Below are 23,338 nucleotides of genomic sequence, written 5' to 3'. Positions count from 1 at the left end.
GCGTGAAATTGAGTTTAGCATTGACCTTGTACCAGGTACTGGACCCATATCCATGGCACCGTATAGGATGTCTCCCTTAGAATTGTCTGAGCTTAAGAAACAATTGGAAGAGCTTTTAGATAAACAATTTATAAGGCCTAGTGTTTCACCATGGGGTGCACCTGTGTTGTTGGTTAAGAAGAAGGATGGCTCTATGAGGTTATGCGTAGATTACTGTCGACTTAATAAAGTGACAATCAAGAATAAGTACCCGCGACCTAGGATCGATGACCTTATGGATCAATTAAGAGGATCATGTGTGTTTAGTAAGATCGATCTGAGGTCGGGTTACCATCAGATCCGCGTGAAACCTTCTGATACTCCTAAGACCGCCTTTAGGACCCGTTATGGCCATTACGAGTATTTGGTTATGCCTTTTGGTGTTACTAATGCACCAGCAGTGTTTATGGATTACATGAATCGGATCTTTCATCCTTACCTCGACTCTTTTGTGGTTGTGTTTATAGATGATATCTTAGTGTACTCTAAGACTAAGGAAGAACATGGTGAACATCTAAGGATAGTCTTGAAAACCCTTAAGGAGAAACAATTATTTGCCAAGTTGTCTAAGTGTGAGTTTTGGTTAGAGGAAGTAAGTTTCCTAGGACATATAATTTCAAAAGGTGGAATAGCTGTTGATCCTACCAAAGTGGAGAGTGTCTTAGAATGGAAAGCACCTAAATCAGTGACTGAGATTAGGAGTTTCCTAGGATTGGCAGGTTATTATCGTAGGTTCATAGAAGGATTCTCCAGGTTGGCCTTACCTTTGACTAAGTTGACCCGTAAAGGGGAATTGTTCGTGTGGGATACTCATTGTGAGAATAGTTTCCAAGAGCTTAAGAAACGATTGACCTCTGCACCAATCTTAGTATTACCTGACCTGAGTGAACCTTTTGTAGTATATTGTGATGCGTGTGGTTCCGGATTAGGTGGAGTACTTATGCAGGATGGAAAGGTAGTAGCATATGCTTCTAGGCAACTGAAGATTCATGAGAGAAACTACCCTACCCATGACCTAGAACTAGCAGCAGTTGTCTTTGTACTTAAGATGTGGAGACATTATTTATATGGATCTAGATTTGAGGTTTTTAGTGACCACAAGAGCCTTAAGTATCTTTTTGATCCAAAGGAGTTGAACATGAGACAACGTAGGTGGATGGAATTTCTTAAAGATTTTGATTTTGAGCTTAAATATCACCCTGGAAAGGCCAGTGTAGTGCCTTGAGTAGGAAGACTTTGAGTGTGTCCGCCGTAATGGTTAAGCATAGTGAGTTGTTGTAACAATTTAGAGACCTTAGTTTAGTTTGTGAAGTGACAACAGAAAGTATTAAATTGGGAATGTTGAAGGTAACTAGTGGACTATTGGAAGAGATTGAATAGAGTCAAAAGTTGGATTTGTATCTTTTAGATAAGTTACAGTCGATTGACCAAGGGAGATAACCTGACTTTAAAATAACTGTGGATGGAATTTTGAGATTTAAGGAGAGGATTTGTGTTCCCGATGTAGAGGAGTTAAGAAAGATGATCTTAGAGGAAGGACATAGGAGTTGTCTAAGTATTCACCCTAGAGCCACAAAGATGTATAAGGACCTCAAGAAGATATTTTGGTGGCCTAAAATGAAAAGAGATGTTGCTGAATTTGTGTATGCTTGTTTGACTTGCCAAAAATCTAAGGTAGAACATCAAAAACCTTCAGGTTTGATGCAACCTTTGAGCATTCCTGAATGGAAGTGGGATAACATCTCTATGGACTTTGTTCCGATAAAGATAACTTATTCTATGGAAAGGTTAGCTGAAATATATATAAAGGAAATTGTGAAGTTGCATGGAATCCCATCAAGTATAGTCTCGGACAGAGACCCTAGGTTTACCTCTAAGTTTTGGCAAGGTTTACAAAGCGCTTTAGGTACGAACCTTAGGATGAGTTCAGCATATCACCCACAGACAGATGGTCAAACTGAGCGAACCAATCAATCCCTAGAAGACTTGTTGAGAGCTTGTGTGTTGGAACAAAATGGAAGTTGGGATAGCTTTTTGCCACTTATAGAATTTACCCATAACAATAGTTTCCACTCTAGCATTGGAATGGCCCCTTTTGAGGCGTTGTATGGGAGAAGGTGTAGGACCCCTCTGTGTTGGTTTGAGACGGGTGATAACCTTGTGTTAGGACCCGAGATTGTTCAGCAGACTACTGACAAAGTAAAAATGATTCAGGAAAAGATGAGAGCATCTCAGAGTAGGCAAAAGAGTTACCATGATAAAAGAAGGAAAAACCTCAAATTTCAAGAAGGTGATCATGTATTTATGAGAGTTACTCCAACAATTGGGGTTGGTCGGGCATTAAAAATGCGAAAGCTTACCAAGAAGCACAACTCATTTGTATTTTTCGGTGAAGTTGATGTTTGACCCTTTCGGCGCTATGACAAGTCGGTGAGACTTTTTCTACAATTTTTTGAGATTATTGTGACATCTGATATCATTGTGATATTTGATTTCAAATGAATTAGATGCATATCTTTGACTAAATGAGTTTATGTGAATGCAGTGTATAATGTAAGTTTATTTGACGATGATGTGTGATTTATGATATAGATTTGTGATAAGTTTATGTGATGATAATGATGAAGTTTGATTGATGATAGTGATGCTATAAAATTGTGATGAGTTTATGTGATGAGATATGATTAATGATAGTGATATTGTGAATTTGTGATGAGAATATTGAAGTAACCCCATAGTTGGTGAATTAATTGTGACTCTAATTTGTGTTTGAGATGACGGTCTTAATCACTACGCCAAAAATGACATTTAACAACGCCCATTTTACAGCGCTTGCTAAACACAAGCGCTGTTGTAATTATATTTTAAAAATAACGGAACCTTTTACAGCGCTTTTGATTCAAAGCGCTGTAAAACAAGCGCTGTAGTAGGTCATATAACGTTTGCGCATCACGTTATAAGGCTTTTACAGCGCTTGTCAAAAAAGCGCTGTAAAAGGAAGCGCTTTCGCGTATCAGTTACAGCGCTTTTTTCACAAGCGCTGTAAAACACATGCGCTTTCATTGAATTTAACTACCTATTACAGCGCGTTTTTCACAAGCGCTGTAAAACACATGCGCTTTCATTGAATTTAACTACCTATTACAGCGCGTTTTTCACAAGCGCTGTAAAATACATCTTTAAAATAATTATATACGTTGGAAACCCTCATATCCTCTACATCTTTCAAATAATTATATACGTTGCGAACCCTAATATCCTCTACGTACTGTGCGGCCATCTACGTTGTCTAAGGTATTTTTTACACATGATCTGTTATGTTTTGAAATTGTCAAAAATTGTCAAAAACTCATACCACATGATCTGTTCTGTTTTGAAATTGTCAAAAATTGTCAAAAACTCATACCACATGATCTGTTCTGTTTTGAAATTGTCAAAAATTGTCAAAAACTCATACCACATGATCTGTTCTGTTTTGAAATTGTCAAAAATTGTCAAAAACTCATACCACATGATCTGTTCTGTTTTGAAATTGTCAAAAATTGTCAAAAACTCATACCACATGATCTGTTCTGTTTTGAAATTGTTAGTTGATATTGGTTTCTTTTTGAAACTTGTTGATATGTTTTGAAAGCTTATTATTTTTGTTACTGCATTTATATAGGTGGTATAATATGGATAGGAAATGGATTTCAGCCAATCGATTGTCAAAAGAGTATGAAATTGGAGTGAAGGAGTTTGTTGAGTTTGCAGTGAAGAATGCAAAAGATCCAAATAGAGTAGTTTGTCCTTGTTTAAAATGTTGTTTTGGAAAACGTGTTAGAGAAGATGAATTAGAAGGACATCTAGTATGTAATGGAATTGATCAAAGCTACACATGTTGGATAAGACATGGTGAGAAAAAAAAAGGAAACATTAATTTTGAGAATAGTTCTACATATGCTTCAACTGATTTCGATACAGATACATATGAGCCGGACCGAGTTGATGAGATTGCAAAAGCAGTTGAAGAAGATCTTCGAGATTGTCCTAAAATGTTTGAAAGTTTGTTGAGTGATGCAGAGAAAGAATTATATAATGGTTGTACTAAATTCACAAGACTGTCAGCGATATTAAAGTTGTACAACTTAAAAGCGAGTAATGGATGGTCTGATAAAAGCTTTACGGAATTATTAACACTCATAAAAGATATGTTGCCAGATGATAATGAACTTCCCAGTCGAACCTACGAGGCTAAACGGATTTTGTGTTCTATTGGAATGAGTTACGAAAGGATTCATGCGTGTCCTAACGATTGCATTTTATTTCGAAACGAATATGAACTACTTAAGGCGTGTCCGAAATGCAATGTCTCTCGATATAAGAAGAAAGAATCTACTCCAGCAAAAGTCGTGTGGTATTTTCCTATAATACCAAGATTTAGGCGCATGTATCGCAGTGAAGAAGATTCAAAACACTTGACATGGCATGCAGATGAAAGAATTAGAGATGGAATGTTTCGACACCCTGCAGATTCCCCACAATGGGCAAAAATTGATCACGAGTATCCTGAATTCGGGATAGAGTCAAGAAATCTAAGACTTGCACTTTCTACTGATGGAATGAATCCACATGGTCTTCAAAGCATCTCACATAGCACGTGGCCTGTGATTTTGGTAATATATAACCTACCTCCATGGTTATGTATGAAGCGTAAGTTTATGATGTTGTCTCTGTTAATTTCTGGACCCAAACAACCGGGGAATGATATCGACGTATACTTGACTCCTCTAATCGAAAATTTAAAAAGTATGTGGGAGACAGGTGTGGAAGTTTATGATGGGTATAAGAAAGAATGTTTCAATTTAAGGGTTATGTTGTTCGGCATAATTAATGATTTTCCAGCATATGGTAATTTATCAGGATATAGCATTAAAGGTCAGTGTGCATGTCCTATATGTGAAGAGAGTACAAATTGGATGCGGTTGAAACATTGTAAGAAGAATGTGTTTCTTGGACATCGTAGATTTTTACCTTATAGTCATCAGTATCGTGGGTGGAGAAATGCATTCAATGGAAAATCAGAGGAAGGTAAAGCTCCTTTAGCACCGACTGGATATCAAATACTTGAAAAAGTACAAGGTTTGACCAATAAATTTGGCAAACCTTTTGCGGGAGAGCTGGTGAAAACTGGGTGGAAGAAAAAGTCAATTTTCTTTGAATTGCCATATTGGAAGTCATTGTATGTAAGACATTTCCTCGATGTGATGCATATTGAAAAAAATGTATTTGAAAGTGTTATTGGTACGTTACTCAATGTTCCAGGAAAGTCTAAAGATGGCGTCAATGCAAGATTGGACTTGGTCGATATGGGAATAAGAAATGAACTGGCTCCAGTAAAGAAAGGAAATCGCACATATCTACCTCCAGCCGCTCATACTCTATCTAGAAAGGAAAAAATTGTTTTATGTAAATTTCTACACGAAGTTAAAGTTCCAGAAGGATACTCTTCGAACATTAAAAATTTGGTTTGTATGAAAGACCTCAAGTTAAAAGGTTTGAAGACCCATGATTGTCATATTATAATGGAGCATTTGCTACCAATAGGTATACGTTCCATTTTACCTGAAAAAGTTCGACTAGCCTTAACTAGATTATGTTTCTTCTTCAGGGAAATTTGTAGTAAAGTGATCGACCCTCAGAAATTACCGACATTGCAGAGGGAAATTGTTGTTACTTTGTGTGAGCTTGAAATGTATTTCCCACCATCGTTTTTTGATATAATGGTTCACCTTACTGTTCATCTGGTTAAGGAGACACAACTTTGTGGGCCAGCTTATATGAGATGGATGTATCCGATAGAACGATATATGAAAATATTAAAAGGGTACGTAAAAAGTAGAAGTCGACCAGAAGGTTGTATTGCTGAACGATACATTGTTGAAGAGGCTGCTGAATTTTGTACTGAATATCTGTCCAATGTTGAATCCATAGGGCTTCCCATGTCTCGTCATTCGGGAAGACTATCAGGAGAAGGGATAACTGGAAGGAGACTACTGACTATATCAAGGACAGAATGGGAGCAGGCACAATTGTATGTTCTGCACAATGATGATGAGGTTCAACCGTATGTTACAATACACATTGATCAGTTATCTCGTTTGAACATGAATAGGAATCAAAATTGGATAACTCGAGAGCACAATCGAAGTTTTGTAACATGGTTAAAAAATCACATAATGTCAAAATTTGATATAGACCCCGGATCAATTTCAAATAGATTGAGGTGGCTAGCAAATGGTCCGAGCTTACATGTCTTTTCTTACACTGGTTATGTTATTAACGGCTACACATTTTATACCAAAGAACAAGATGATCAGACCACTATGCAAAATAGTGGAGTCACTCTCGTAGCTGAAGCGATGCATGTCTCAAGTGCAAAAGACAAAAACCCAATATATGCAAATCTATCATATTTTGGGGTTATCGAGCGCATATGGGAGTTAGACTACACAATGTTTCGTGTTCCCATATTTGGTTGCAAGTGGGTCGATAATAATAATGGCGTTCGGATTGATGAGTCAGGATTCTTGCTTGTCGATTTTAATAGGGTGGGATACAAAGACGAGCCTTTTATTTTAGCGTCGCAAGCTCAACAAGTGTTTTATGTCACTGATCCTTCTAATGATAAATGGTCTGTTGTCCTATCGACCAATAAAATAAGTGATGATAACAATAATGATGAAGATGTTGGTAATGATCTTTTATTTGCAACATCACAACAACCACATGAAATTGATTCAACTGATGATGGTTTATATCTTAGAGATGATCATGATGAGGGAATTTGGATTAATCCATCGTTTCGTATTGTAAATGGACAAACAAATGTGAATGTCACCAGGAAAAGAAGAAGGGCATCTTAATGTATATATATGTTTAATTGTTTTATATAAGCTATGCATGTAATCTGAACTGTGTTATTGTAAATATGCATGTAATCTGAATTGAGTGTTTTATACTAAGTTCTGATTAATTTATTTTCTGATTAATTTATTTTCTGCTTATATTTAGCTTGATTTGAGTGTTTTATACCAAGTTCATGTAACAATGAGTGTTTTATATTTAGCTTGATTTACATGAACTGAACTGAATATAAATTAGTAATTTACATGAACTGAACTGAACTGAATAGAGAGATTCTCTTTTGCTCAGTGCATATATATATATAGATTCTTCAGAATACTCATTTCTAATAATTCATCATCTCCTAAAGTATTGTGATAAAGACAATGATAACAATATTTTTAATCCAATAAACAATGATAAAAATGTTTTTAATGTCATCCCAACCCAAATAAACCAAACACAAAAATAAAATAAAGAGACATTTTACAGCGCTTATCTTAAAAAGCGCTGTAAAAGATCCTTTTAAAAATAAAATAATGAGTGTTTTATACCTTTTACAGCGCTTTTCACACAAAGCGCTGTAAACGACTCTTTTGAAAGTGAGTAAAAAAGACATTTTACAGCGCTTATTTGACAAAGCGCTGTAAAAAAGCTTTAAAAATAATATTCATCAGACACCTAATTTCTTCAAACACCTTGTACGCATCATGGGAATCCAAAAAACATCAGACACAAACCCATTTCTTCAAACACCTTGTACGCATCATGGGAATCCAAAAAACATCAGACACAAACCCATTTCTTCAAACACCTTGTACGCATCATGGGAATCCCCAAAAACACCAGACACAAACCCATTTTTCGCAACATGGCAATGATCCTGAATACCAATTAAGTTTCGATTTAAGAAGGAAAGAGAATGTAAAGAGATAAAAAGGGTGTTGAGGTGGAGATTGAATTGTGAAAGAGTAAGCTTTGATGTTTGTGAAGAAGATGCATAAAAGGAGAAGAGTTTGGTGAAGAGGAAGGGATTTTTGTGGTGACCAGTTACTACTATGTGGGTTTTGCATGCATGTTGAGCTTGTTTAAAAAATAACATAACATAACAAAACACAAAAACAATAAGGCCTTTTACAGCGCTTATTTGGAAAAAGCGCTGTAAAAGAGCCTTTTAAAATTAACATAAAGAGACATTTTAGAGCGCTTATGTGGAAAAGCGCTGTAAAAGGCTTTAAAAAACATTCATATAACATAATAACACACGGAGGTCTTTTACAGCGCTTATTTGGGAAAAGCGCTGTAAAAGAGCCTCTTAAAATTAACATAAAGAGACATTTTAGAGCGCTTATGTGTAAAAGCGCTGTAAAAGGCATTCAAATAACATAATAACACACGGAGGTCTTTTACAGCGCTTATTTGAAAAAAGCGCTGTAAAAGAGCCTTTTAAAAATTTAACTAAAGAAGCCTTTTAGAGCGCTTATGTGTGAAAGCGCTGTAAAAGGCATTCATATAACATAATAACACACGGAGGTCTTTTACAGCGCTTATTTGAAAAAAGCGCTGTAAAAGAGCCTTTTAAAAATTTAACTAAAGAAGCCTTTTAGAGCGCTTATGTGTGAAAGCGCTGTAAAAGGCATTCATATAACATAATAACACACGGAGGTCTTTTACAGCGCTTATTTGAAAAAAGCGCTGTAAAAGGCATTCAAATAACATAATAACACACGGAGGTCTTTTACAGCGCTTATTTGAAAAAAGCGCTGTAAAAGGCATTCAAATAACATAATAACACACGGAGGTCTTTTACAGCGCTTATTTGAAAAAAGCGCTGTAAAAGAGCCTTTTAAAAATTTAACTAAAGAAGCCTTTTAGAGCGCTTTACAAAATAAGCGCTGTAAAAGGCTTATAAAAAGCGCTGTAAAAGTGTTACGTATATATAACAGTTACCTCTTCAGTTTCCTCTTCATTACGTAACCTTCATCTCAACCTTCATTTCTTCTCTTCTTTTGCAAACCCTATCATCCCGTCCTTTACGAACCTTATTTCCACGATCATCTCCTTCATTTCGAACCTTATTTCCATCCAAGATCATCTCTCCCATTTCACACAATATATTTTCATTGAAATACGTAACCCTCATTACGTATTTCTTCAAACCGTATTTCTGTGAACCATATTTCTGTGAACTTTCTGCAAACCCTCTTTTCTTTGCATTTCGTCTTTCTTCGAACCATCATTATTCAGGTATTGATGTTATTAAATTTTTGTAATCATTAGAATGCATGTTGAGCTTTTTTAAGATATACTGATACATGTTGAGTTTGTTTATAATAATTTAGAGCGCTTTTTTGAGAAAGCGCTGTAAAATGCACACCCATAACTCATATAATGGGGTGCATATTACAACGCTTTTTGTGAAGAAGCGCTGTAAAATGTGCATAACAAGCGCGCGTTGTATTTACATGTTTTATAGCGCTTTTTTAAAAGCGTTGTTGTATCATTTACAGCGCTCGTTTCCACAGCGCTTATTTTTTTGAAAAAGCGCTGTAAATGGCTTAAAAAAAGCGCTGTAAAATTAATATGCGTTTTTCGCGTAGTGAATGGAGTATCATAGGCCAACGAGGGGAGAAAATAAATATTGAGAATTTGTGAAGTGGAGATTATTTTGTCATCATATAGGTAGGGTCTGACAAGCCTAGTGATTCTGGGGAAGTACAGCTGAATGAGTCTAATCGTGGCGGTCTGCTGTTGAGCCTTAAGGCAAGATTGTTAGACCTTGGAGGTATTCGGGTGGGGAATTCCTAGGTGACTTGGAGGTAGTACTCCAAATGTCGGGAGCTACCATGCAACACACGTTTACCTCGACTCTCACGTATATGTGTCTCGGGTTGAGTTGAGGGGATCTATGAGGACAGGACCAATTTGAATTGTCTGTCCATCGGGATGGTGGCATAGTATCAAGCCTCCTAACCAAGTACTTCAGAGTTAGAATGGTACCCTATTGTGAAGTCGAGTCTAAGCTCATGCATAGCATTGCATTTTATTATGATTGTTTTGTTGTGATTAATATGTACCGTGTGTAGTGATAAATACTCTATTGATTTTCCTTGAGTGATTTTGACTTTTTAATGTGATATTTTGCTTGATGGAATGTTTGTGTAATGATACTGTTCTATTATGATTGTTTGTGTATTCTTCTTACTTGTAATATACTGTCATCATGATTTCGAAACTCACCTCCTTCGTTGTTTGTGTTTTATTGGCTTGTCCCTGCGTTTGTGAAATCGCAGTTGTTACAGGTTAATGAATCTTGAAGTTGAAGTTTGGGAGTAACCCCGCTCTGATAAGTGATACCGGGAATTTAGAGTTGTAATTTATATTGTAATTATGTAATTACAAATGACTTTTTATATGGAAACCTTAGTACTAGTATGTTTTTTGGAATTAATTTTTTTGAAAACATATTTTCTTTATCTGCTGCAAATTTTTCTCAAAAAATTATAGTATAAATTATTACATATGTCATTTTGGGATTTAGTGTGTCACATATTTGATATCCATTGTTTTTATATTCTTGTTATGAGATTGTGATTTATATATATTTATTAAGATTTAGTAATTAATATAAAGTATTGATGTTATATTTATTTATTTTATAATTTCGACTATTCTCTAACGATGGTAATATTTTAATTTGAGTATTTGAAAAAAATAAGTATTATTTTGAAAATGAGGATTTTGATTATTAATGTATTTTAAAAGATTAATTACTTTAATTACTTCATTTTATAAAATATTTCTTTTGAAATATTAGTAATATGCTGGTAGTTAAATTATGTTTTAAAAAAAAAGGTTTTAAAAAAAATAGTTTTGTTAGTTGTTTGTTTTATTTAAAAAATAAAAATAAATAGAAGAAAGAATTAAAATTTGTTTTATGGATTAGACACATATTTAAGAGTAAAATCTAATTAAAAAAAATTAATTGAAAACAACAAGAATGAAGGGCATGGGAAAGAGAGAGTAACCTGGACACAAAATAGGGCAGCCGCACATTGAAAGAAAAAGAAGAAAATTGATAGCATTCATCGATGACTGTTCCAAAAACGTTTCTCTGTTTTCATCCAAATTTCAATATGTTGTTTTACTCATTTAGCTATTCAATTAAACATAACTTTTCAGATTTTGAACAACCCGAATTTCTCCCTAAAATACCCGATGTCTCCGTTTACAGAATTAGTTATTTTGCACTGTTCTTCTTCACCGTAAGTCCGATTTGAGTGAAACCAACGCCAAAAATATCGTGTGAAAAGTGGCTATATTATCTACTGATTGGTTTTCTTATTCATGGTAATTTTCCTTAACCGAATTTCGAAATTTAGTTTTTAGAGTATTTTCTCAAAATTTATTTTTGACATTTACCCATACACTGTCAAGTTAGATCGATTGAAGGACAAAAAGTCAAACAACAAAGATTGTTTCCTCATGGAATCGTACTCGTGTGTGAAAGCTTCGAAATAAGGTAAGGGGTGAGAGAGCGTTTGAATTCATGAGTATAATATATTGTGAGATGAACGGGAAAACTGTATTTCCCAACGATTTCTCTAGAGATCGCTACGTACGGCAATAGCCCTTTGAGAGATTAATTCATCTGATGCATAACATTGTATTTTATTGTTATTGTTTTGTTGTGATTAATATGTATAGTGAAATTTAGTTATTTTCCTTGAGTGATTTTGACTGTTTAATGTGATATTTTCTTGAGGAATGTTTGTGTAATGATATGGTTCTATTATGATTGTTTGTGTGTTCTTCTTAATTTTATTATACTACCATCATGATTTCAAAATTCACCTTCTTTGTTGTTTGTGTTTGACTGGATTGACCTTGTGTCGGCGAAATCGCAGTTATTACAGGTTAATAAGTCTTGAAGCTCAAGTTTAAGAGAAGTCCCGCTCTGATAGGTGATACCGGAAATGAGAGTTGTAAATTGTATTTTACTTATTCAATTTGAAATGACTTTTGTATAAAAACCATATAAGTACTAGTAATTTTTTAGAATTCAATTAAGAAATTATACTTAAATCAAGCTTATTGAGATTTGACTATTTTACTAGAGAAAAAAAATGGTTTAAAGTAGTCCTATTGATTTTTGAGAAATGTGATATTCTAAATAATCCACATAAGTTTTTATAGAAATATCATATAGATTATTATATATATTATTTTGGGATTTATGGTGTCACATTTAGCCATAAACTATTGAGTTAGATCGATTGAAGGACAAATAGTGAAAAAACAAAAACTATTTGCTCGCTAAATCATATTCATGTGCGAAAACATCAAAATAAGGTAAGGGGTGAGAGAACGTTTGAATTGATGAGTATAATATATTGTAAAATGAACGGGAAAACCGTATTTTCCAACGATTCATCTAGGGCTCGCTACGTACGGCAGTTGCCCTTTGAGTAATAAATTAATTAATATGCAAAATGGAAATTGTGAGAATAAAATATGGAATAGAAATACTTATAAGGTGTAATTGATTCGTTAAATGGGTGATATTTAATATTATTGTGATATTTGACTTAATTTCATTAAATGGGTGGCATTTGATATTATTGTGATATTTGATTTATTTTGTTAAATGTGTGACATTTGATATTATTGTAATATTTGATTTATTTTTGTTAAATGTGTGAAATTTGATATTATTGTGGTATTGGATGTCGAATGAATTTTATGTATATATTTGATTAGACAAGTTTAGGTGATGTGATAATAAAAGGTGGATGCATTTTGATAAATTTATGTGATTATGATGATGTATAATTAATAATAATGATGTTATAAATTTATGATAAGTCTATGTGATGATGTATGATTGATGAGAGTGATGTTATAATATTGTGATGGGTTTATGTGATGACGTGTGATTAATGATAGTGATGTTATAATTTGTGAGGAGAATATTGAAGTAACCCCATAGTTGATGAAACAATTGGATTCCAATTTGTGTTTGAGATGACGGTCTTAATTGAGTACCATAGACCAACAAGGGGAGAAAATAAATATTGAGAATTTGTGAAGTGGAGATTATTTTGTCATCATATAGGTAGGGCCTGACAAGCCTAGTGATTCTGGGGAAGTAAAAGTGAATGAGCTTGATCGTGGCAGTCTGTTGTTGAGCCTTAAAGCAAGATTGTTAGACCTTGGAGGTATTCGGGTGGGTAATTCCTAGGTGACTTTGAAGTAGCACTCTAAATGTCGGGAGCTACCATGCAACACACGTTTACCTCAATTGTCGTGTATATGTGTCTCGGGTTGAGATGAGGGGATCTATGAGGACAAGGCCAATTTGAATTGTCCGTCCACCAGGATGGTGGCATAGTATCAAGCCTCCTAACCAAGTACTTCATAGTTAGAATGGTACCACATTCAACTAAAAAATACTTAGAAATAACTACAAACACACTAAGACACATTCTCACAAAGTAAATGAAAATTAAACATTCACACGTACATACTGTGAAGAAGAATTATACGATAAAAGATCAAACTTAAAAATAAGGAGTTATAAATAGCCATATTTGAGTTAATATGTAAGACCCATCACGTTAAAAAATTTAATTTAGGTTATTTTATTGTATTTCGTTCTAAACATCTTGTTGAGCTCATCAGTTCCCTTTTTATTTTCAGAAGACAAGTTTCAAAATTATTTTTTTCTGAGTGAAATATTTTTAATTGTCTTGTGTGTAAGAATAATAAAAATCAAAAATAGAAAATCTTATAGATTTCAAAAACAACAGACAGTTTAATCATTTAGAAAATTCTAAAACAATTATGTTTACAACGAAACTTTTTTTCACTAGTTCTTGAGAGGGATAGGATTAGTAATATGTTCGAGAAAATATTTTTCGATGACTCGGGTAAAATTATTCATCAAAAAATAATTTAATCAAATTACAGAGTGTAATTTAATCGACAAATATTTCACGACGTCGCACGTTACAATTAAATTTATCTATATTTGGATTGCAACGAGAGTAAATTGTGTAATGATAGATTTAGCAAAATAACTAGATATTTTTACCACTTAGTAAGAAATGTGTGTCTAGGATTAGATCAAACAAACGAGTGGTCTAGATGTAATCATAAAAATTAAAGGCAAGGATTGTTTTAGCTTGCCTTTAAAAGAGAAAAGACAAAAACCTTTATCTCATTTTATTCTCCCTTAGTCGAACGCGTCTTGTTTCTCTCTCAAAACACAATTTGTTCCCTATGTGTGGGAAGAACAATCACTCACTTCCTTCACTTGGATTTTTGAAGTAAGGTGGAATTCCTCTCTTGGAGTGTTGTAAACTTTGGTAAGTAGAAAAGAAAAAAAAGTTTCTTCTTCACCTTATGACACCAAATCAAAGAAAAAGTTGATTTTGAGCATTTTAGAAGCATTGTGCACTGGAATATAAACATTGCATTAGAGTGCTTCGTCACACAAGTCATGTTTGATATGTAACAATATATGCATATACATGCTCTATTATTGATTTCTACCATGCCATACTTGTTAAATGTTATTTTTTAATTTTGGTTGGTGACCTTTTACAATTATTTTTAAAATAGGGCTTTTCCCTCAAACGATGCTAGATTATGTACTACCAATGAATACTCTAATGATGGAAGCGCTGCTAGACTTCCCTGATTGACATTCGTCGACTGATTGAGCATACGGCCCCATCTCAAGTAGGCCTACTTACACAGGGAAAGTAGTGATGTCAAGTAGCAGGGTCGATGCAGTATTTCAAGTGGGTCTCAAACACGAGAGGATCAAGTACCTAGTACCTTCAGTTTGGTACTCAGTGTGACACCCTAAACCCCAAAATAATATACATAATAATTTATATTATATTTCTATATAATATGCATAAATAAAAATATGTTTCCAAGAAAATAGAAAAAATTATTTTTAACTTAGGATATCACGTTTCTCAAAAATCAAAAGGAACACTTTAAACTTATTTTCTCCATTAAAATAGTGTAATCTCAATAAGCTTGATTTAACTATTATTACTTGATTTAATTTAAAAACTTATTAGCACTTCTAAGATTTTCACACAAAAATTTGTTTCAAATTAAATAAGTAAAATACAATTTAAGCCCTTATTCCCGGTATCACCTATTAGAGTGTGGTTCCTCCCAAACTTGAACTTCAAGATTCATTAACCTGTAATAACTGCGATTTCGCAAACGCAAGGCCAAGCCAGTCAAACACAAACAACGAAGGAGGTGAGTTTCGAAATCATGATGACAGTACATTACAAGTAAGAAGAATACACAAACAATCATAATAGAACCGTATCATTACACAAACATTCCATCAAGCAAAATATCACATTAAAAAGTCAAAATCACTCAAGAAAAATCAATAGATTTCACTATAACATCAAATAGTCGAAGAAAAACTATCACCACCCACGATACATATTAATCACAACAAAACAATCACAATAAAATGCAATGCTATGCATGAGCTTAAACTCTACTTCACAATGTGGTACCATTCTAACTCTGAAGTATTTGGTTAGGAGGCTTGATACTATGTCACAGTCTCGGTGGACAGACAATTCAAATTGGCCCTGTCCTCATAGATCCCATCAACCAAACTTGAGACACATATACGTGACAATCGAGGTAAACGTGTGTTGCGTGGTAGCTCCCGACATTTGGAGTGCTACCTGCAAGTCACCTAGGAATTCCCCACCCGAATACCTCCAAGGTCTAACAATCTTGCCTTAAGGCTCGACAGCAGACTGCCACGATCAGGCTCATTCAGTTGTACTTCCCCGAAATCACTAGGCTTATCAGGCCCTACCTATATGATGACAAAATAATCTTCACTTCACAAATTCTCAACATTTATTTTCTCTCCTCGTTGGCCTATGATACTCCATTAAGACCGTCATCTCAAACACAAACTGAAATCACAATTATTTCACCAACTATGGGGTTACTTCAATATTCTCATCACAAATTCACAAACATCACTATCATTAATTATATCTCATCACATAAACTCATCACAAATTTATAGCATCACTATCATCAGTATTACATAGGCTTGTCACAAATTTATAACATCAATATTATTAATTATACATCATCATAATCACATAAACTTATTAAAATAAATTCACTTTTTATTATCACGTCACATAAACACGTCTAATCAAACATATACAGAAAATTCTTTCGACATCCAATATCAAATATCTCATATTTAATAAAAAAAAATCAAACATCACAATAATATCAAATACCACATATTTAACGAAGTTAAATCAATTAGCACATTATAAATATTTCTATTCCATAATTTAATCTCACAATTCCCATATTTTTACATTAATCAATTTATCACTCAAAGTGCTACTGCCGTACGTAGCGAGCCCCGAATGAATGGTTGGGAAATACGGTTTTCCCGTTCATCTCACATTATATTATACTCATGGATTCAAACGCTCTCTCACCCCTTACCTTATTTCGACGCTTTCACACACGAATATGATTCCACGAGCAAACAACCTTTGTTCATTGACTCTTTGTCCTTCAACCGATCTAACTCGACAATTTATGGGTAAACGTTAAAAATAAATTATGAGAACATACTCTAAAAACTAAAATCGAAATTTGGTCAAGTAAAATTACCATAAATCAGAAAACCAATCAGTGGATAATATAGTCACTTTTCACACGGTCGTTTTGGCGTTGGTTTCACTCAAATCGGGCTTACGGTGAAGGAAAACGATGCAAAATAACGAATTCTACAAAAGGATAAGTCGGGTATTTTAGAGAGAAATTGTGATGGTTAAAAATATGAGGAAGTATATTTATTTGACTACCTAAATGGATAAAACAACATACTGAAATTTGGACGAGGACGGAGAAAATTTTCTGGAACACTTATTGATCACTAGTGCCAAACGATAGGCTTGTTGATGGGTTTACTCTTGGCTTATACGGCTGTTGCAGCTCCTTTCTTACTTTTCTTATTTTTATTTTATTAACATAATTAGGGTTAACATAAATGGGTCAAACCCATTTGTCCCTTATTTAATTTATGTTTTACTATTATTATTTTTATTTTGCTAAAACAAAATTAATTGTTACTTAATCTCATTTTTTTAATACTCTTCCAAACATCATTAAATTTTCAAAACATTACTAATATTTCATAATTAAAATATGATAAATTAGAGTAATTAAAATAATTAACCTTTAAAAAAATACATGTTATTAATAACCGAAACTCTCATATTCAAATTAATCACTATAATTGTACTATTTTTTTTATAAAAAAATACTCACGTTATAATAATATTATCATTAGAGAATAGTCAAAATTATAAAATAAATAAATATAACATCAATCTTTATGTTAATTACTAAATCACAATTCCAAAAGAAGTATTTAAAAATAAAGGAAATCAAACACAATATTGCTACTATCTTAAGATAATTATTTATAAAATAAATAATTAAAATAAGATGTATTTAAAAATAATTAAATATAATTAAGTCCACATTTAAAATTAGTCAAATACACACAAAAATGTCATATTAATTACCAACTCACATATACACGTAAAATCGCCTAAATCTTATTCTCTAAAATATTTAGACTAATATACTATTATTTTTAGAAAAATATATAAAATAATAAAATATAACATTTATTATTCATATCACTTATTTGGTCAAATATGTACAAGATTAGCACATCATAGAAAACACACCTATAAGGAAAATTTATCTAAATTCCTTTTTAATTAATAAAATAGTTTATTATAAAATTTGGGGTGTTACACTCGGGGCTTGTGGTGCTTGGGCGGATACGAGGGATGCTTTTTTTGGGAGTGAGACATTGGCCCCGATAGGACTAGTGATTCCCACCGTAGAGGTAAAGGGCTTTGTGTTTGGATCGAGAACCGCATAGATGAGCAAGGGGCTGATGTTGGAGGCTAAGGACATTGCAAAACTATCTAGGTTGGTTGGGGACCAGGGATTCGTTGATAGAACATCGATACCTTGGTTGGTGTCACCATGAGCGGAGTCAGATCTTCCTTGTTTTGTTAGGGGATGATTGTATCTATGACATACATTAACAATTGACTTTTGTTGGTGGGTCCATGTTCTATTTTTTGACGCAACCATGGGGATAGCATTCTTGGAGTAACACTTCTATATAGGTGTTTTCCAAGAATACCATAGGGTTATGAGCGACAATCTGATAAGTCTTAGAGCCCGATTTCATATATTTGGGTTACTATTTCAAACCTACATTTGCCTAGTTGCATGTATGATATACCTATTTATGACCTTTTGTCGTTTTAGTGTTGTGTTGCATTTTTATTGAGTTGTTTTAAAAATAAAATAAAAAAAGATACACTTGCGATTTAAAAAATAAGGATGTTACATAATACGATGGAGACATTTAATTGATCGAAAGTACAACGATGAAAACGTGGGAAAAATCTAAATGTGAGAGTCATGCACAAAATGATTTGTCAGACATGTGAACGAAAAATGAAAGACACGAGGTGTTAAAGAGAAGAGGAAAATGAAGAGATGAAGAAAAAAAATAGAAAATACAAATTTAAATATAGAGGATTTTGAGATGAATTAAAAAAAAATAGAAACCTAAATATAAACTTTAAAATTTTTAGATATATATAAAAAAATAGTTAAAAATAAAACTAATAAAATAACAATTGAATTTTAAAAAAAGAGCTAAGATACCAAAAAAAATTAACTTAATGGTATCAGAAGAAAATAGAACAAAACAAATAAACAATTAAAATCACATAATAACAATTTTTGTTTGCTATATTAAAATTTTAGAGGGAAGAGGGGACAAACTTCCAATATTCAACCCAAAACAAACATATGTTGTTGGATTACCTTAACATATAACATATAAAGTGGATCAAACCATTACATCAGTTACACTAGGGAACTGCCTGGTAATGTCAACTTATAGTTTAATCTAAGACACTATTTCAAGCAGCGTTTGAGATTATATCTTTTTATATTTTCTTCCATTTATAACTTTTTTTTTATCCTTCTATAATACAAAATAGCTACCCCACTCACTTACCACTCTTTTACCTACTAGTTCAGAGTGTCACGTATATCTTCTTCTCTATGAACAGAGATGTACGCAGTTTCTTTAATTCCTTGTCAAAATAACTCCAAAAAAAATTCATGTTATTCATCTTAAAAGAAATTGATTAAGGTGTATGCATTGTTATATTTATTATTATGTTTACATCTTATAATTTATCATTGTGATAAAGTAAAATTCATTTTTTTAAGCCAAATTGTAGAGAGTTGTCCTCAATTTCTTTAATTCCTTGTCAAAATAACTCCAAAAAAGGTTCATGTTTTTCATCTAACAAGAAACTGATTAAGGTGTAAGCATTGTTATATTTATTACTATTATTTTTTCATCCTATAATTTATCAATTGCTAGAGTTAAATTCATTTTTTATGCCAAATTGTAGACAGTAAATGAATTGCGTTTTTTTTTTACGATTACTATGTAGACACACAAAGCTTGTTAAACGTTTAGAGAACTCTTCAAATTTATGTTTGTATTGTAACAAAAAAAAAGGAAAAGGAAATGGAGTATAACAAAACTTAGGAGAGATTGGAAAAAAAAGTATCACATTTATTGTTATTTTAAATTAAATAAGTATGTCCTTTTTATATCATTTTATATTGTTAAAAGCTAAATTTATCAAAGACTTTAATTTTAATTAATTAATTTTTCAGCTCTAGATCATTGGTTATCAACTATCAGCCAGTTTCACAACTATCAACTAACTTATAGCTTAATTTTAATAAACAGAACCTAGATTGGCATGATAGAAAATTTAATAGTCAAAATTAAATGTAATAAATACTTTATAAACATGGTGAAAAATACAAGAAACGAGGTTGTTTTGTGTTGAATGTAAAATCTTTTTCTTTTTGATTAAATAGGATTGTCTCATTTGATGCAAATTTGTGGAATAAGACAATCTTGTTCATCTTACTGCATTCATACAAAACAAGGTATTACAAGGATAACTTCCTGCCCAACTTAAAAGGGAGATCATGTTATCTGAACTTGTGAACCATATTTTTGACAAAGAGGGGACAAAATAATTCTGATCTCGCTCTTTAAAATGTCAAATGTGCAACCTCAAAATGACTTAAATTATACATTTTATTCACTAAACACTCAAACATAGTTATGTATGGTACATTGTCAGCTCGATTTACTTAAATAACTCTTCAAGAACCATATCCAAACATGTTCTACTAATCTATCTTGTCTGAATTTCGAGAAGACAGCTTTAAAAAAAATCACTTCATTAAAAGAATTTTCCATTAAAAAGATGAGTAACAAGCCCGTGTGTTGTATAGATGAAGATTCATCATTTGTTTTTAGCTTAGCAAGGTTAAAGTGCATAAAATCATAACCTTGGAATCTAAGAAAAGTGGTTGATGTTCAGTATGTGTAGTATGTGTAGGTATTGAAAACTAGAAGTACCAACTTCTATGCTTTTTAAAAAATTGTATCATAACCTTAATTTCATATATCCAATCATAACAACACAATAATTTTATTGGAGATTCAACAATCGTAATCTCAATATAATTTTGTAATGGAATTTAGAATTAAAAATAACTAAAAGTTGTTTAGATATCACTAATTATTGAAGTATTTATAAAATTCATAATTCAATTGGTCTCCTAAAAATCAATATTCATATCTATATTTGCAAAAAAAAAAAAAACACAAACAAACTATTTTTCATCCATAAATCAATAAAACATAAAAAGCTTATCGCAATATAAATTATCTTTTCACCATTATAAAACACTAATTCGATTTCTATCAAGAATCAACATCTTTAGAAAGAACAATCTAAGCATATCCCATTGAATATGAGGACCAAAAGATCAAATCAAGCTTTTAGAGATATCGAAGTCAAGCTCAAGGTAGTGCTTTGTTTGCCATCAATATGGTAAAATCATATATTTGAAAACATAGTAAAATCATGTTTCAGCTACAGATCATATATTTGATTATTTTTCCAAGAAAATATCACATAATCTAATATACAACTGAAATAACTTATAAAGAAATAACTTATAAAAAAATAACATTAACAATAATTTTTTTATATAGTCCATAAACATAGTAGTATATTCTTAGTTAATGCTTACATTACTTCAATATTAAGTTTGAAGAATATTAATGAATACTTTTTGAAATATTTTGTTGATAAAAACTATTTTTAAGAAATTAGGAAGATGGAAATTTTATATAACTCAATAAATTTATTTATTATCTTTATAATATTTTCAGTTAGTTAAAATTTTTATTCGATTAGTTACATCGTTAAAAATTCTTCTAATAAATTTAATTCTTGCAACAATCCTCTATAATATAAGCAAGGGATCCGTAGTGAGAGAAAAAAAATGTGAATCTAGGCAGGGGATGGTGATGATGATCCGTAGTGAGTGAAGGTGATGATGATTGTGGTGTATGTGATGCTTATGATTCTTACCCTCATCATAACTCGTGGACAAGGAGATGGTTTTGGTATCAAAGGCAAAGGGGGGATGAATAGGGGTTAAAGAAGGAGCGTTGACATGGGCATGGGTTGGGGTTGATGATTTATGGTGATGATGTTTGTGGTGTTTGTGATGATTACGATCCTTACTCAGTTCATAATTAGTAGATAACGAGTTAGTAGGTGCAGGGGATGGAGATGATTTGTGATGGTGATGATGATGGTGATGATGATGGTGATGTTGGTTGTGGTGTGAAATGTGGGCAGGGATTGTGTGACACCCTAAACCCCAAAAAAAATTTCCTTATTTGCTAAACAATGAAATTATTTCGAAACAAATAAATAAATATAAACTTTCAAACATTTTTTTAAGGTAAAAAGTATCACATAATCACGAACACGTCGAATAAATTCAAAGGTTCCATCAAATTTAACAACTTGAAATCACAATATCCGACAACAAATCTTTTTAGAAGTACACATACTTATGTGTTAAATTAAGTGCAAATGTGGTCCCAACCCGATGTCACTATCAGAGCGGGAATTCCCAAAATAAAAATACTCAAAATAACATCAACACAATGCATAATAATAAAGGTCTCCAAGACATGATGGCTTCCGCCTCTCCTGATGGTACTAGTCATCACCTGCAACTTACAACTCGTCTGCATCCATCGCAAACGCCAAACACAAACAACGAGGGGTGAGTATCGAAATTATGTAACAATATAAAATACGCGAGGAGAACACACAAGCAATCAAATTATCACAACCTCAAAAGCAGTCAAGTGTATAATATCAATGGTTCATCAATTCATCCACAATTAGACAATCACAATGATGAAATGCTATGCATGCCCTATACTCTATACTTCATCATTTGGTACCATTCTACTCTGAAGTACTTGGTTAGGAGGTCTGATACTATGCCACTACAAGAGTGGACGGACAATTCATGAATGGCCAAGTCCTCATAGATCCCCTCAACTCAACCCGAGACACATATACGTGACAGTCGAGGTAATCTTGTGTTGCACGGTAGCTCCCGGCCTTAGGGAATAACCCACTAATCGACTTAGGAATTCCCCACTAGAGGTACCCCCAAGGTCTATTTGTCTTACCTTACAGTTCGACTGTATCCCTCCACGATCAAGCTCATTCAGTTGTACTTCCCTAAATCACTAGGTTTGTCAAACCCTCCCTGTATGATGAAAAAATAGTTCTAACTCCAAAGTCACAACTCAACAAATTTCAGTTTGACTTCACCACATTCATCATTGTATATATACATTAGTCAATCACAATTAAATTCAATATTTTGGTTTGCACTACTCACAATGCATCATTCAGTCTTATCAATCACAAATAAAAGATCAAACATGTGGCATATTCAAGTGATATCACAATTTCATTCAAGTAGCAAGAATACTCCAGTACATATCATTCACACAGTAGCAATCAACATAATATTCATAAAATCAGACCGCATACAATCTTGATATAAATAAATTCATTGCAATTCTATAGGTTGCTAAATTATATTTTAATCCTCACTATTACCATTTGCATTTTATTAATTAATTATTATTACTCAATAGGGTTCAACCGTACGTAGTAAGCCCCGAATGAACATCTGAGAATTTTAGTATTCCCGTTCATCTCATGTTATTTTATACTCATAAAATTTAACCTCATCTCACCCCTTACCTTAGTTGAAGATTTTTCCCAACGAAGCCGATCCTCTGATTTAATGTGTCACGTCTTCGCCAACCACCGTCTCTAACAGTCCC

This window comes from Cicer arietinum, chromosome 6, assembly GCF_000331145.2.
Source record: "Cicer arietinum cultivar CDC Frontier isolate Library 1 chromosome 6, Cicar.CDCFrontier_v2.0, whole genome shotgun sequence".
Taxonomy (NCBI): Eukaryota; Viridiplantae; Streptophyta; class Magnoliopsida; order Fabales; family Fabaceae; genus Cicer; species Cicer arietinum.
This window is presented reverse-complemented; position numbering follows the sequence as displayed.